This window comes from Magallana gigas, chromosome 5, assembly GCF_963853765.1.
Source record: "Magallana gigas chromosome 5, xbMagGiga1.1, whole genome shotgun sequence".
NCBI classification, from domain to species: Eukaryota; Metazoa; Mollusca; class Bivalvia; order Ostreida; family Ostreidae; genus Magallana; species Magallana gigas.
In genome coordinates this window covers 15,416,724-15,431,245 of record NC_088857.1, presented here as the reverse complement: position 1 = coordinate 15,431,245, position 14,522 = coordinate 15,416,724, and the positions used below count along the sequence as shown (strand labels likewise).

Below are 14,522 nucleotides of genomic sequence, written 5' to 3'. Positions count from 1 at the left end.
TGTCTTCATTCCCTGCCATATCATAGAGCATGTGGGTGACGGAGTTAGGTTCATAAGTTATGATAGCACGTGTGATACAGAGGCGGATCCAGCAATTTTGAAAAGGGGGGGTTCCAATTGATGAAAATCAATACGTGCAATATACATTATTTGTCAATAAACAAGGCCTTTTGAACGTTTTCCGTGCGTAAATTGAATGAACATGTATCTCATCAATATCTATTTCACATCTATTTTAATATCAGAGTGCACGGCATTATTGAGCGTTTTGGTTTAGGTAAGGAAGATTTGCATAATTTCCAGCCTTTAAAAAAAAACCAAGTTTCCAGCAATGAGAACGTGCGTCTATGCTATGCTTAATAGAAAGAAACAGAAAGAAACCAAAAATAATTCAGACTTATTACGACAAAAAATTAATTTTTTGGTAAATTTTTTTTTATGTCTTTGATGGTTAAATTCTGAACTATTTATTGACTTTGATTTCTATCGGTTGCCTTCTTAAATAAAGGTCTAAATGATAGGATATGACAAAAATGGGGATAGTTTATCTGCTGAATGGATGGAACATGTAAAATACAATTGTACAAGCAATAGTCGTCCCAGGGAACTTGATGTGACCTCTGTATAATGGGTGCGCCACATCACCCGGCACTAGTATACAGATGCGATCTAATATTATTCAGGAAAGTTTTGAAAAGTTGTGCATTTTCATAATGGTTTATATATAAACCCCTTACACGGTATTTTGTAACATAATTTCCGATTCTTGGAAACAAAACAAAATAGGGCTTTCTTTTGTGTTTCATGTGGGTATGAAGGTACGGTATAGCTAGCATTCCAGAAAAATAGCATAACTTGCATAAAATTAACTATAATCCATTTTTTAAAGAAATAGAATAGACAATACATTGTAGATGTTAGAGATGTTATTATAAATCTGTGTTTTTAGCGACAATGCTTAGTTAATTTTTTAAAAAATTTTCCACATGTTTACTCAAAGATGTGAGCACCGGATGCTGATGGGGAGTACCTTTTTCGATAAAAAAAAATATCGTTAGGGTTTTTTCATATAAGAAATACATGTACATGTAAAATACGGTGCGTTGTAAAAAATTCTTTAAATTAGCAATTTTAAAAGCATTTATTTGAAATAATTACAGTATTTATATTATAAATGGGGACAATTGCCTTTAAATGGGCATTACAAGTTTAAAAAAAAAAAATTATGTCCCAGAGAAAGGGGGGGTTCCGACCCCCGGAACCCCCCCTCTGGATCCGCCAATGTGATAAGCGTCGTATTCAGAGGGCTTATTTGAATAAAAATAAAAAATATTTTGGTAATAATTTTATAAATTATATTGTTTCAGATTATATTTAGTGATTGCAAATGATAAAAACCACAAAAAATAATTTACATAGAAACGCGGGAGGTTTTCTGCTTATGGTGACGGAGTTTGGGTACTCGGGGATAAGTATATTGATCTTACACTGTACTTTTTAAGAAAAATTAATATTTTCTATATCTTTGCCCATATTTTTGCATCATGTAACTTAACATAATTTTGACAGAAATATCATATTCATTTAAAATTTCGGTGCCTCAAGGTTCACCTAGATGGTAGTTGATTCATGAGTATAATATGACACCTGTTCTGTCTGAAATTCATTGACTCCATGGTCAAAGGTTGATTGCCCAACAAGTGTGTCCATGATGATCGCTCACCGTACGGTCGATCTGATTGCCGACGTGACCAAGAGCAGGGACACACATTGTTCTGAGCAGTCTTCGAGGGTAATGGGCGTTAAATAGTCTTGCGCGGCCTACAAGAACAGAATCCTGTCTGGAAATTTGTTTTAGTTTAAAGAGCTGGTAAAATTCAAAAGGTACGTAGAAATTCAAATACATATGCACTACATGTTCGCATTTTTATGTCATTTGGTGATTTATTTCAGGCACGTAGCATCGTTTTTGAAAGTGTGTGTGTGTGAGGGGGTTGACAAGCCAAAAAAAAAACCTAGACATAATCTTCAAAACCCTTATCCGTTTGTGGGGGGGGGGGGGCTGGGGGGGGGGCTGGGGGGGGGGGGCTGGGGGGGGGGGGGGCTGGCGTAGTATCTCTTTAATTTTAAGTTCACTCTTCATTTCCTTATTTTCATACTCCCAAAAAAGTGCGGGTTGTATTTGTTACATGTAAATTAAAGAAAATTTGTAGCTGCGAGAAAAAGTGGTTGCTACGTGCCTGTATTTTTGCGTTTAACAATCTGTTCGACAATCAACAACTTTTTACCTTTTATTTTAAACAAAAAATTCGTGCAATTGGTATTTATCCTGGAATTTGTTAAACAATGGCAGTGAAACATCCAAATTTTACTTGCAACAGCTCTGCTAAACTGATAAAAAAAATTCAAATTGGGAGAGGGGGGTAGGGGGTGGGTCCGAGGAATATTTTTGCTTGCCTGGGAAACCAAAATCTTACTTTTCCGTAATTTAATTATGTAAATGTATAGGGTTTGATATTTTCTGAAGGGTGAGATATTCAAACCCTTTGACATCCTTCTCTAGATCAGCGCCCGTAGCTACATGACTGCGAATGCGTTCTTTAATGCGTTTATTAAAAAATATTTATTCACATTGCCTTCCTTTTTATATTACATGTAGAAGAAATCTCTTAATCTTTCCCTGCGCCTGCGCTGAAACTGACAAAGAAAGGCTGGTAGCTGGGAAATCTTAGCAATTAGAAACGAAACACTACACTGACGGAAGACAATTACAATAGAAATTCAACACGGGTCTTCAAAACTAAGTTAAAATGCTTTAGTTACAATCAGACACGTACATGTAGTTTAAGGTGGTCAGATGGTAATGGGGGAGTAGACAAGGGGCGACCCCCTCCCTCCCCCCTTATTTTGCAAATAAGAAATTTTCTCTTGATTAAATTTATAGAGCGTATATAAAAAATGAATTTTGAACGAACTGCCACCACCCCTATTGATTTTGTATTTTAATAAATAGCAAAGTTTTGTTTTTGTTTGTTTGCTTGTAAATATTCGGGATAGTCCACCCTTTCAACATTAAAAAAACGATGCTACGTGCCTGAATTATATTTTTAAAAAATGAATGTATAGCAAACATTTTTTTAAAATTAGTAATTCTATTGCTATGCAAAACTGGTACGTACGTTCTGTATGTTTAATTAAATTGTCTAATATTAAAACATGCAATGTCTGCCCCCCAAAAATGTTAAAAATGTCTGTTAGTATTCATTTAAACAATAAAATGCTTTCCTTGGGGATTCATTCGGGATATGAAGGTAGCGACATTAGGGGTTATGTAAATTTTTTCTGCAATGATTGCTACCTTCATAACCCACATAAATCATCAAAGAGAGCATGTTATTGTTTATATTTACATCTTCCTTTTAACTAATTAATAAATTGATTAAGAAAAGTAAGTAAAATTTACTAAATTACTGTTAATGTACATACCAAGTACGTTAGCTAAAAGCAACAGCCAAATCGTCTCCTGTGATACTTCGAGTCTGACATCATCATGATTATTTCGTGCAGTCCGTGATATTTCGTAGGTCGCTGTATATTTAGACCAATTTAATCGATAAACAGGGCGTGTCAGTTTCAGACCTTTCAATTTCTTCTCAGTTTCAGCCGCTGTAGATTTCGACCAATCTATGAACGGGGCGTGTAGATTTCAGTCTGGCTGATTCTTTAGAGCTATGAATTAACTATATAAGAAATAGAGGGAATAATACTTGGTATTTTTATAGATGTAAATATATGCAAGTGCATGGGCGTAACCTTAACAAACTTGAACATATTTGTTTTCTCTTTTTAAAAAAACAACAATAACAAAAAACATGTAAGTTGTCTAAAGTTACATGGAGCTTAAATTATTTTAGCAAGAGTTATTCATTGCATGTGCGGAGTTCAGGGAGCTCGGGAACATTAAAACTCGGACTTCCCACCCCTTACGATGGAACAATAATTGATCCGCGTAGTACATTCTTTTATTGTTTAAAAAAATGTAGTTATTTATTAAAAGGGGTATACCAATACACACGAGGATCTAGATTGGGTCAATCCATCCCTGGATAATTCATACTTTTTGAATGTACATTGTACAGAGTAAAGTTACTGTAAATAGGTCTTGCTTAAGGGAGGTGTGCTGCCATCATGTACATTTGAGGATAAGAATGTGAACATTTCTTGAACTGGCTTGTTTCTGCCCGAAACTGACTAAAAATATTGCCAAAATATATGATATTATATATAAACATGTATAACAGACTTTTTGGTTAATGGCGTTCAGGTTCAGTGACCTTGAACCAAGTCAATGTGAAGACAATAGCATATCTCTTTATAATCAGTTTTAGACCATAAGATTATTTCCCATTTGGTTAATTTGTTCAGATTGAACAAAAATGCCTCTATGTAATTGGTAATGAGATTGAATTAGACATTCTATGCCAGGTGGAAGATTTCGAAGTCAAGGTCAAAGCAAAATTCTCTGAAATACTTCTCATCATTATGTCCACTAAGCGGGACCCTTTGAGATCGTCATCATCTCAATGTTGTCTAGTTTATCAAATGATTTATTGGTGGGAAGAGCTCGAGGAACATTAAGGTGGTATGGGACATCTGTCGATATACAATTGAATACTTTCACCGGTTAAGAATTTTCAAATTTCCCAATATTTATTCGAAAACCACGTTTTAAAATTTTTAGGAAAGGTGAAAGTTTAAAATCCCAAGAGAAATTCGAACTCTTGACTTACAGATCCGAAGTGAACCCTCTTACCCACTGCACTACGCTGTTAGATTATAAACATGGAGTAGAAAGTGTTTACAAAGTTATATTTGATTTCATTGTTTATTTCGATAAATAATACGTCACAATCTGGAGGTATCCCATACCACCGTAAGTCATTTGTAAAATACAAATTAATGTTCTTAATTTTTTTCATTCTAGGGGAACTATATTGTTACAGCAAAGAAAGACGTTGAACAGCTTGTTTACAATCATCATCATCATCATCATCATCATCATCATCATCATCATCATCATCATCATCATCATCATCATCATCATCATCAAAGTTTCGCAACTTGTACTTTTATCTTCTGTAAGTGTGTGTTTTTTTTTAAAATATTTATACTAAACCCTGTCCCATCAAATTTTATTCGTATGACATGTTCCCTTTTTTCACTGAGAAATTGTCAGAAATGAAAACCATTGGGAATCGTTTGGACACTTTTTGAACATTTTGCTCAGTTTATCAATATAACCTTCCGGGTACTTTCATGTCGTTTGCAATGCGAAGTTTAGTAGGTAGACCAACTATTTTAAGCAATGTCCTTTATTCTGAAAAGATAGAGGCGACATTTGAACAAACAAACATAACATTTATCCTTATTTTTCGCTAAATTGATATACTTTTCATACCAAGATTATTGTGAAAACCAAATAATCATTAAAATGAGAAAGAAAGGAGAAACCGAGACATACTTTACCTGCAGTAAAATCAAGTGAGCTTCTCTGATCAAGACGTGTTGTCGTTCCCTGCATTAAATATTTACGTGATCACAAGCTGGATTAACGAAGAATTCAAATATTTAATATGAAAATTCAATTTTCAAGGGAGAGGGATTCCGAACGTTTCTGAAAATGATGCACTCCACAGGCTTGGATGCTGAATCTAAGCCATAGGTTTTGGATGCTGGAGGAGATTAAGATTTTTGGAGCTGGCCACATGTTTATGCAAATAATCGTAATTATTCAAATTTGCATGATTGATTTCACTATGTAAATGAATCATAGATGTAGCTTCAGATACCGGAAGTGATTTTGCTTATCTAGATTTAAAATTGTAGATACTAATTTTGTAATTGGTTAATCAGATTAGAAATAAATCGGAAAAATTTCATAAAAATTCAACATGCACCAAGAACGATGAACGTTCATAATTTAACATTTTCAAACATCGCTAAGAGCTTTCATTAATAGATAAATGATTTCCTTTTAGATCACAGTGTAGTATAGAAACACTGAACATAATTGTTTAATTCAATGCATAACGGGGAAGTAACTTCATTAAAGTTAGGAACTTTATATTTCCAATAGAAACCGGTATTGTTGTCTAATAGTAGCCGTAACATGAGTTCTTTGAAGTTATATCTTTATAGTTTTTTAATAAACGATTAAAATGGAAAATTCTGACCAGTAAACTATACACAGTACTAATATCAAATAATATGTCGCTTCAATTTCTTAGAATTTTCTTTAAATATGGCGCAATCAAGTTCAAAAGACTAGTTTGCTTGGACATGTGCCCAAATCAACGACAATTAATCGCTTGGTTTAATATAAATTCTTTATTTTGTAGAAAAATAGACTGATAGTTTAGTGTCAAAATATGGGTTTTGTTCCGTAAGGGTTGTCAACTACTACACTAGTAAGCTAAAATGTTTGAATATAAGGGCATTTTCTTCAATGTACGAAGAAAAATACTTATCTATTTCAGCTAGTAGCCTTATAATTTTCGAATAGAAACATTGACCGCGTTATTTTTACCAATAGCAGCCGTTTAGGTATTACACCGTGTTGATTAAATCGTGGGATGTGTACTGGAGTTAAAGGTGCTTATTTCTGTTTAAACACCTAGAAATTGTCCTTAATGTCCAGCGGTGTTTTTTTGTTTTTTTTTTTTTTTGGGGGGGGGGGGGCGGGGTTAATTATGCGTGAATGATCATGAAATCCCATTTTGATACTATACATATTCTTTCTGTCGCCGTTTTGATGGGAAAATCTTTGCTTTTGTACATAAAAATGTAATATTGCTAATAATGTGGTTGCTTCGTTCTCTAAATCTCATAAACTTAATTTTTTTCATTGTATAGACCACAAATACAACAACGTGTGAAAGGTGCATAAAATACTGACAGTTTCAAAATTACATTTTCGTTTCTGCTGGATGATTTACCATTTATTAAACGCGCGCAACTTGAGCGCATCAGCACAGAACAAAACCCCTACCCCTCCAAAACAAATGTAAAGCTAAATAATTGTTGGACTTTCTAACAGCTTTTCAAAACAATCTGAAGACAAAACGTTGATCCTCTGAAATGGTGGTCTGAAACTGAATAAGTACTGTTTCAAAATTTTTCTGGTCTAGCAAGAAATATTTATTATTACCAGGTACATCACTGCCATCTAAAAAGATATTTTTTGCGACAGGCATCATTGTTAACAAACTTAAAAAGCCGATTATCATCTGTCGTTATTGATCCGATGGTATTTTTTTTTAACAAAAACTGAAACGAAAGGATTGCTGGTTTAATATGATGATAGTGACAATGTAGTGTAACTATGAAAAAAAATTGCACATGCTATTTAATGCTTGTTAATTGTCACATGTGTGTTACTATTTTCTCTCATTTTTTAAATAATGAAGTGTTCTCATTAAACATGACCATACTGACAAATTAACCTACTTAGAGTCTTCGTGAACGTAATTTTTTTTTTGAAATGAAATAAAAAAGATATGTCTCCAAAAAGTAATTTCTGATATGGTTACATGTAACCGGTTAATCGGTCGAAACTTCATGCAATTAACCGGTAAGCAATTTTGTAACCGATTATCATCCCTAATTTTAGAACAACTTAAATTGTGTTAGGGTCTTGGAACTGTTTACAAAATGAAGTAGACTTAAACAGTCTTAAACAGTTAAATGTAACTATGGGTGTGTAAATAGGGATAGCTTCAGATACAGAGCTTGATCGCGATTATCTTGATGCTGGATTAGGTGTAAGTTTTTTGAACAGTTAATTACAGGTTTGCATTGATTCAAAATATATCTTGTGCTAGTATAATTTCATTACCAATTTTCAGTATCACTTGCAATATTTTTCTTCACTAAGGTAAATTTAGGAACAATTATTTTTGCTGCGAAAAAGGTGGGGAGGCTAGTCCCTCCCTGATGCTATGTATCTAATAGTTAACTCTACCTTTTCAAAAAAGTGCCCCCCCCCCCCCCGTTCCGACGCCTATGATCAGTAATTTGAGATGGGTACATATAGGCCGAGACAGAGGGTCTAAACTCCATCACCAAGGATACTATGACAACATTGCCCTTCCTCACTCAGAATTGCTTGATAGATACGATTGTTGATATGTGATATATATCATTATTATTCCTAATCCCTTTTATATTGAATCATATGATATTGTATTATATAATATTTTATCATGTGATTTAATAATGTTGTATCATATAATACAAAATATCACATGATACAATATCATATATATATATATATATATATATATATATATATATATATATATATATATATATATATATATATATATATATATATATATATATATATATATATATATATAAAATTATCATATAATATAATATATTGGTTTATATGATAAGATATTTTAAGATATGATGTTGTAATATATTGTATCATATGACATGATATCATATCATATGATATTTCGTCTATGGATATGATATTGTATATATAAATATGATACTGTTTCATAATTATGACACAATGTTGTATTATATGAAACGATGATGTATTATATAACATGATACAATTTTATTTTATTTAATATGATATTGTTATATCTATGTTGTATCATGATATATTTTATCAAACAATTTTGTATTTTATGATATGATATTGTGCAAACCACTCTGCAATATCCTATACTTTGATAAAAGAACATTAACTATGATTTCATGTACATTTATTATGATCAAGGTTGTGATTACCTATGTCTTTGTTTACGTCTTTGTAGCTAATGAAGAGGACAGAGCATCAAAACCTATTGTGGAGCATCACGAATAACATGTACAAAGGATTCATCATTAAGAAGTTAGTTCATGAAACTCGAAATGCAACTGCTGCTATATGAATTCTCCCGGGCAATAAAAGACGTCTTGATTGTGTATGTTTGATTTCTTGAAAAAGTACAGACACGCCACTGAAGAAAATTTGTGCAACTTCTAAAAATAATTTGATTTGGACTTGGGTGTTTACACGGTTGAAGTTATATGAATAAAGTTATATGCCTTGTTGTTATCTTTAGGAGAGGAAGTGAGTGAGAAGGAGGAGATCAGGGGGAGAGTGAGTGTTCGGGAGATTCAATTGAAAGAGTGAGTAAGGGAAGCACTTGCTCACTCATTCACTTACTCGCCCCACGCTTTTTCCTCTCTCTTCCCCATTTCACTCATATTTTCACCCAACTATCCCCTCTCACACCTCACCCCTTTCTCCCATCTAAAAGGAAAGAGTGGGCGGGCGAGAGGGACTGGGATGAGTGAGTGGGGTGTCAGGGGGTGAGAGATTGGAGTGGTGCGAGAGAGAGAGGGGTGAGTGAGCTGAGAAAAAGTGAGTGTAGAGAGCAAGGAGAAAGTGGGAGAGAGTGAGGGATGAGTGGGTGGAACAAGAGAGAGAGGGAGTAGGTGTTTGGGGCAAGAGAAAGAGGGGTGAGTGAGTGGGGCGAGTGAGAGAAGGGGTGAGTGACTGGGGCGAGAGTGAGAGGGGAGAGAGAGGGTGAATGGGGCGAGAGAGAGAGAGAGAGAGAGGGGCGAGAGAGAGAGATGAGTGAGTGGGCGAGAGAGAGGGATGAGTGAGTGGGGCGAGAGAGAGGGATGAGTGAGTGGGGCAAGAAAGAGGGGTGAGTGGGGCGAGAAAGAGGGGTGAGTGAGTGGGGGATGAGAGTGGGGGATAAGTGAGTGGGGCGAGAGAGAGGGGTGAATGAGTGAGGCGTGAGAGGGGAGAGAGGGTGAGTGAGAGGGGTGAGTGAGGGGTGAGTGAGTGGGGCGAGAGAGAGTGAGGGATGAGTGAGTGGGGCGAGAAAGAGGAGTGAGTGGGGCGAGAAAGAGGGGTGAGTGAGTGGGGCATGAGAGATGAGAGGGGCGAGAGTGAGGGATGAGTGAGTGGGGCGATAGAGAGGGTTGAATGAGTGGGGCGTGAGAGGGGAGAGAGAGGGTGAATGGGGCGAGAGAGAGGGTGAGTGAGTGGGAGAATGAGGTATGAGTGGGTGGAACAAGAGAGAGAGGGATGAGTGAGTGGAGCGAGAAAGAGAAGGAGTGAGTGTTTGGGGCGAGAGAGAGGGTGAGTGAGTGGGAGAATGAGGTATGAGTGGGTGGAACAAGAGAGAGAGGGATGAGTGAGTGGAGCGAGAAAGAGAAGGAGTGAGTGTTTGGGGCGAGAGAAAGAGGGGTGAGTGAGTGGGGCGAGTGAGAGAAGGGGTGAGTGACTGGGGCGAGAGAAAGAGGAGAGAGGGTTGAATGAGAGGGGAGAGAGAGGGTGAATGGGGCGAGAGAGAGAGGGGGTGAGTGAGAGGGGCGAAAGAGAGAGAGATGAGTGAGTGGGGCGAGAGAGAGGGATGAGTGAGTGGGGCGAGAGAGGGATGAGTGAGTGGGGCGAGAAAGAGTGGTGAGTGAGTGGGGCGTGAGAGATGAGAGGGGCGAGAGTGAGGGATGAGTGAGTGGGGTGAGAGAGAGAGGGGTGAGTGAGTGGGGCGAGAGAGAGGGGTGAATGAGTGGGGTGTGAGAGGGGAGAGAAGATGAGTGGGGCGAGAGAGAGAGGGGTGAGTGAGTGGGGCGAGAGAGAGAGTGAGGGATGAGTGAGTGGGGCGAGAGAGAGGAGTGAGTGGGGCGATAGAGAGGGTTGAATGAGTGGGGCGTGAGAGGGGAGGGTGAGTGGGGCGAGAGAGAGGGTGAGTGAGTGGGAGATTGAGGTATGAGTGAGGCGAGTGAAAGAAGGGGTGAGTGGGACGGGAGAGAGAGAGGGTAGAGTAGATGTGGTGAAAGAGAGAGGGGTGAGTGGAATGGGGGGTGAGTAAATGGGGCGAAAGAGAGACTGGGTAGAGTAAGTAGTGCGAGAGAGAGAGGGGGTTGAGTGAGTGGGGCGAGAGAGAGGTGAGTGGGGCGAGAGAAAAAGGGGTGAGTGAGTAGGGCGAGAGAGAGAGAGAGAGAGAGGTGTGAGTGCAGCTAGAGAGAAAGGGAGTAAGTGAGTGGGGCAAGAAAGAGAGGGTAGAGTAGGTGGGGCGAAAGAGAGAGGGGTGGGTGGAGTGAGAGGTGAGTGAGTTGGGCGAAAGAGAGAGTGAGGGATAAGTGAGTGGGGCGAGAGAAACAGGGTTGAGTTAGTGGAGCGAGAGATGGGTGAGTGATTGGGCGAGAGAGAAAGATAGGTGAGTAAGTGGAGGAAGAGAGGGTGAGTGAGTGGGGGAGAGACAGAGGGTGAGGAATGAGTGAATAGGGCAAGAGAGTGAGGGATAAGTGGGTGGGGCGAGAGAGTGAGAGATGATGAGTGGGGCAAGAGAGAGTGAGGGGTGAGTGAGTAGGGTGAGAGAGAGAGGGGTGAGTGGAGAGAGTGAGGTGAGTAAGCGAGAGAGAGAGGATGAGGGATGAGTGAGTGGTGCGAGAGAGAAGGATAATTGAGTGAGACGAGAGAGAAGGGGTGTGAGTGCGGCCAGAGAGAGAGAGGGGGGGGGGGAGTGAGTGGGGCGAGAGAAAGAGGGGAGAGTAAGTGGGCGAGAGAGAGAGAAAGGTGAGTAAGTGGGGCAAAAGAGAGTGTGAGGGATGAGTGAATTTGGCGAGAGAGAGAGAGAGGGGTTAGTGAGTGGGGCGAGAGAGATTGAGGGGTGAGTGATTTGTGTGTGAGAGAGAGAGTGTGAGTGAGAGAGAGAGAGAGGGGTGATTGTGTTGTGCGAGAAAGTAGAGTGAGATAGTAGGGTGAGTTTGAGGGGTGAGAGATACGGATGAGTAGGTTGAGAGAGATGGGGGGGGGGGGGGGTTACAGGGTTGGATGAGAGGGAGGGGTAAGAGAGACGAGAGTAAAGAGAGAGAAAGGGAACATAGTGGAGTTAAAGAAGAGCGTGGTGAGAGTAGATTTTATGGTCTTAGATGGGTTGTGAGAGAGAAAAGAGAGAAAAATTTAGAAGAGTCTGGTGAGAGAGTAAATAGTGACCGTTTGTGGGGTGAGAAAGAACAGTATCTGATTTTTTTATTTTTTTTGCCTATTCATAGATTTGTATCTCGAATACTAAAACTGGAGAAGTTACCTCGAGATCCAGGCCTGTAGAACCTCTTTCTTTATCGAGGGTCACATCAAACGATGGTGGAAACTATATCGTCAAGGTTGTTAACTTTGACACTAACCTACCTGAAAATATTATCTCAAAGCAATTATAGTGATATCATGATTATTTATTTCATTTACACAGTCCTATAAATCTACCTTTATTTATCACAGAAATCTCTGAGTGACGGAATTATAGAGACCGGAAGTTGCACACAGATTATCAAAGCTAGGTCACCAACTCGCTGATGTCAAGGACGATCATCATGTAAGAAACATGTCAACTTTAAGTCAAGATAAAAATTGTACCGGTATCCATTTATTTATCCGTTTATTTATCTTTTTTCCATTTTATAACTGCTTCTTAATTTTCATTTTACCAAAATTCTATTTACTGAATAACGACACAAACAACAACCAGCAACATCGTATTTACAAAGCGAGGGCTCAACTAAGAAGTGGTCTTTGATCCAGACTGGATCGTCAAATGAAGACGAGGTTTGTGTTGCATAAGCACAAAGAAAACATATTGAATTAATTTTCAAAATTAATAAATTCGAAGAGGATATTACGATATTGGCTAAAAAAAGACTTCAGATGGAGTATACATGCAGTAGCATCGTCTTAATTATCCAAAATCGCTTATATATCCCAAGTTAAATTTGCTGAAATATTTTATGTATTCAAAATATACTTTTGACATTTTTGTCATTTATAAGGGTGATAATGAGAAACCTTGCAGGGAAGTATCTAGGAGGCCAGAGCGGCAAGACGAAAACAGATAGAAGACTTCTTTACTGATCCCGTAGTAAGCAAGCTCTCTCTCTCTCTCTCTCTCTTCTCTCTCTCTCTCTCTCTCTCTCTCTCTCTCTCTCTCTCTCTCTCTCTCTCTCTCTCTCTCTCTCTCTCTGCTATGAAATATAGAAAATTTTATTTCTTTTAGGACCGGGAGATGTTTCCATTAAATCCCCCTGAAACCTCAACAAGTCGTACTTACCGACCCATTCAGTTACCCCTGAATTCTACAGACTAAAGTCAAAACAATATATTAAAAAAAAATAATACATTCCCATTTTTTATATCGCTGTAATAATTTTTCTTCTTTATTATCAGATCAAATTTAGCGGAGCCTTAAGGCAAGTGAAATATTTACCTACATAAATAAATAAATAAACGCTAATTCATTTCACATTTTTAATCAGTGAATATGATCATGCATGATCATCACACCCTCGTCTGTTCGTTACTGAGACAAGGACTTCATGCAGGAGGTGCAGAGGCGGATCCAGCAATTTGAAAAAGGGGGGGTTCCATTTGATGAAAACCAATATGTGCAAAATTCATCATTTGTCAATAAACAAGGATTTTTTGAACGTTTTCCGTGCTTATACAACTGTATTTAATAAACATTTATCTCATCACTTTTTATTTCACATCTATTTCAACAGCAGAGTACACTGCATTATTGAGCGTTTTGCCGTTTTGGTTTAGGTAAGGAAGATTTGCATAATATCTAACCTCAAAACACTCAAGTCTCCAGCAATGAGAAAGTGCGTCTATATATGCTTGATAGAAAACAAACACTAAGAAACAAAAAATAACTCAGAATAATTACGACAAACTATTATAAAAATTGATATTTTGGTAATTTTTTTATGTCTTTAATGTTTTTAAATTCTGAACTGTTTATCGATTTTGATGTTTTAATTAAATAAAGGTCTAAATGATAGGATATGACAAAAGAATGGGAATTAATTATCTGCTGAATAAATTGTACGTGTGTAATACAATGGTAAAAGCTAGTGTCGTCCCAGGGAACTTGATGTGACTTCTGTAATGGGTGCTCTACATCATCTATCACTAGTACAAATGCGATCATATTTAGAAAAATTTTGAAAAGTTGGGCATTTTCATAATGGTTTACATATAAACCCTTTACACGGTATTTTTGTAACAGAATTTCTGATTCTTGGAAACAAAACAAAAAAAACAACTTTTTTTTGTGTTTCGTGTGGGTATGAAGGTAGCTAGCATTCCAGAAAAATAGCATAACCCGCATAAGCGGGTCATGTAATTTTCTTTGTATTTTTCATATGAAACGAAGTAAAACTCATCTATTATAATTAATTTAGTTAATCAACTAAACAATACATTTGAAATCGGCTTTTTAAAGTAAAACGAATGCGTGTACTCGTACTTGAACGTCGTTTTACTCGATGGCTTGACAGTTCAAAACTGTATATGAACTATAATCAATTTTTTTTAAAGAAATAGAGTAGAAAATACATTGTGGATGTTATTATAAAACTGTGTTTTTAGCGATACTGCTTAATTTTATGTATTTTTTTTTGCTTTAATTTTCCTTATGTTTACTCAGTGTAGTAAACACCAGATGCTG

At 37.3% G+C, this 14,522-nt stretch overlaps 1 long non-coding RNA gene across 1 annotated transcript; it reads left to right on the top strand.

Moving 5' to 3' along the window:
* Positions 1 to 1,673: 1,673 nt before the first annotated feature.
* On the top strand, positions 1,674 to 13,263 carry LOC117689908 (uncharacterized). Its single transcript, XR_004602090.2, has 7 exons — positions 1,674 to 1,884; positions 4,985 to 5,138; positions 8,832 to 8,981; positions 12,073 to 12,183; positions 12,299 to 12,622; positions 12,844 to 12,932; positions 13,238 to 13,263. It is a non-coding gene; the product is annotated as an uncharacterized lncRNA (long non-coding RNA).
* The last annotated feature ends 1,259 nt before the right edge of the window (positions 13,264 to 14,522 follow it).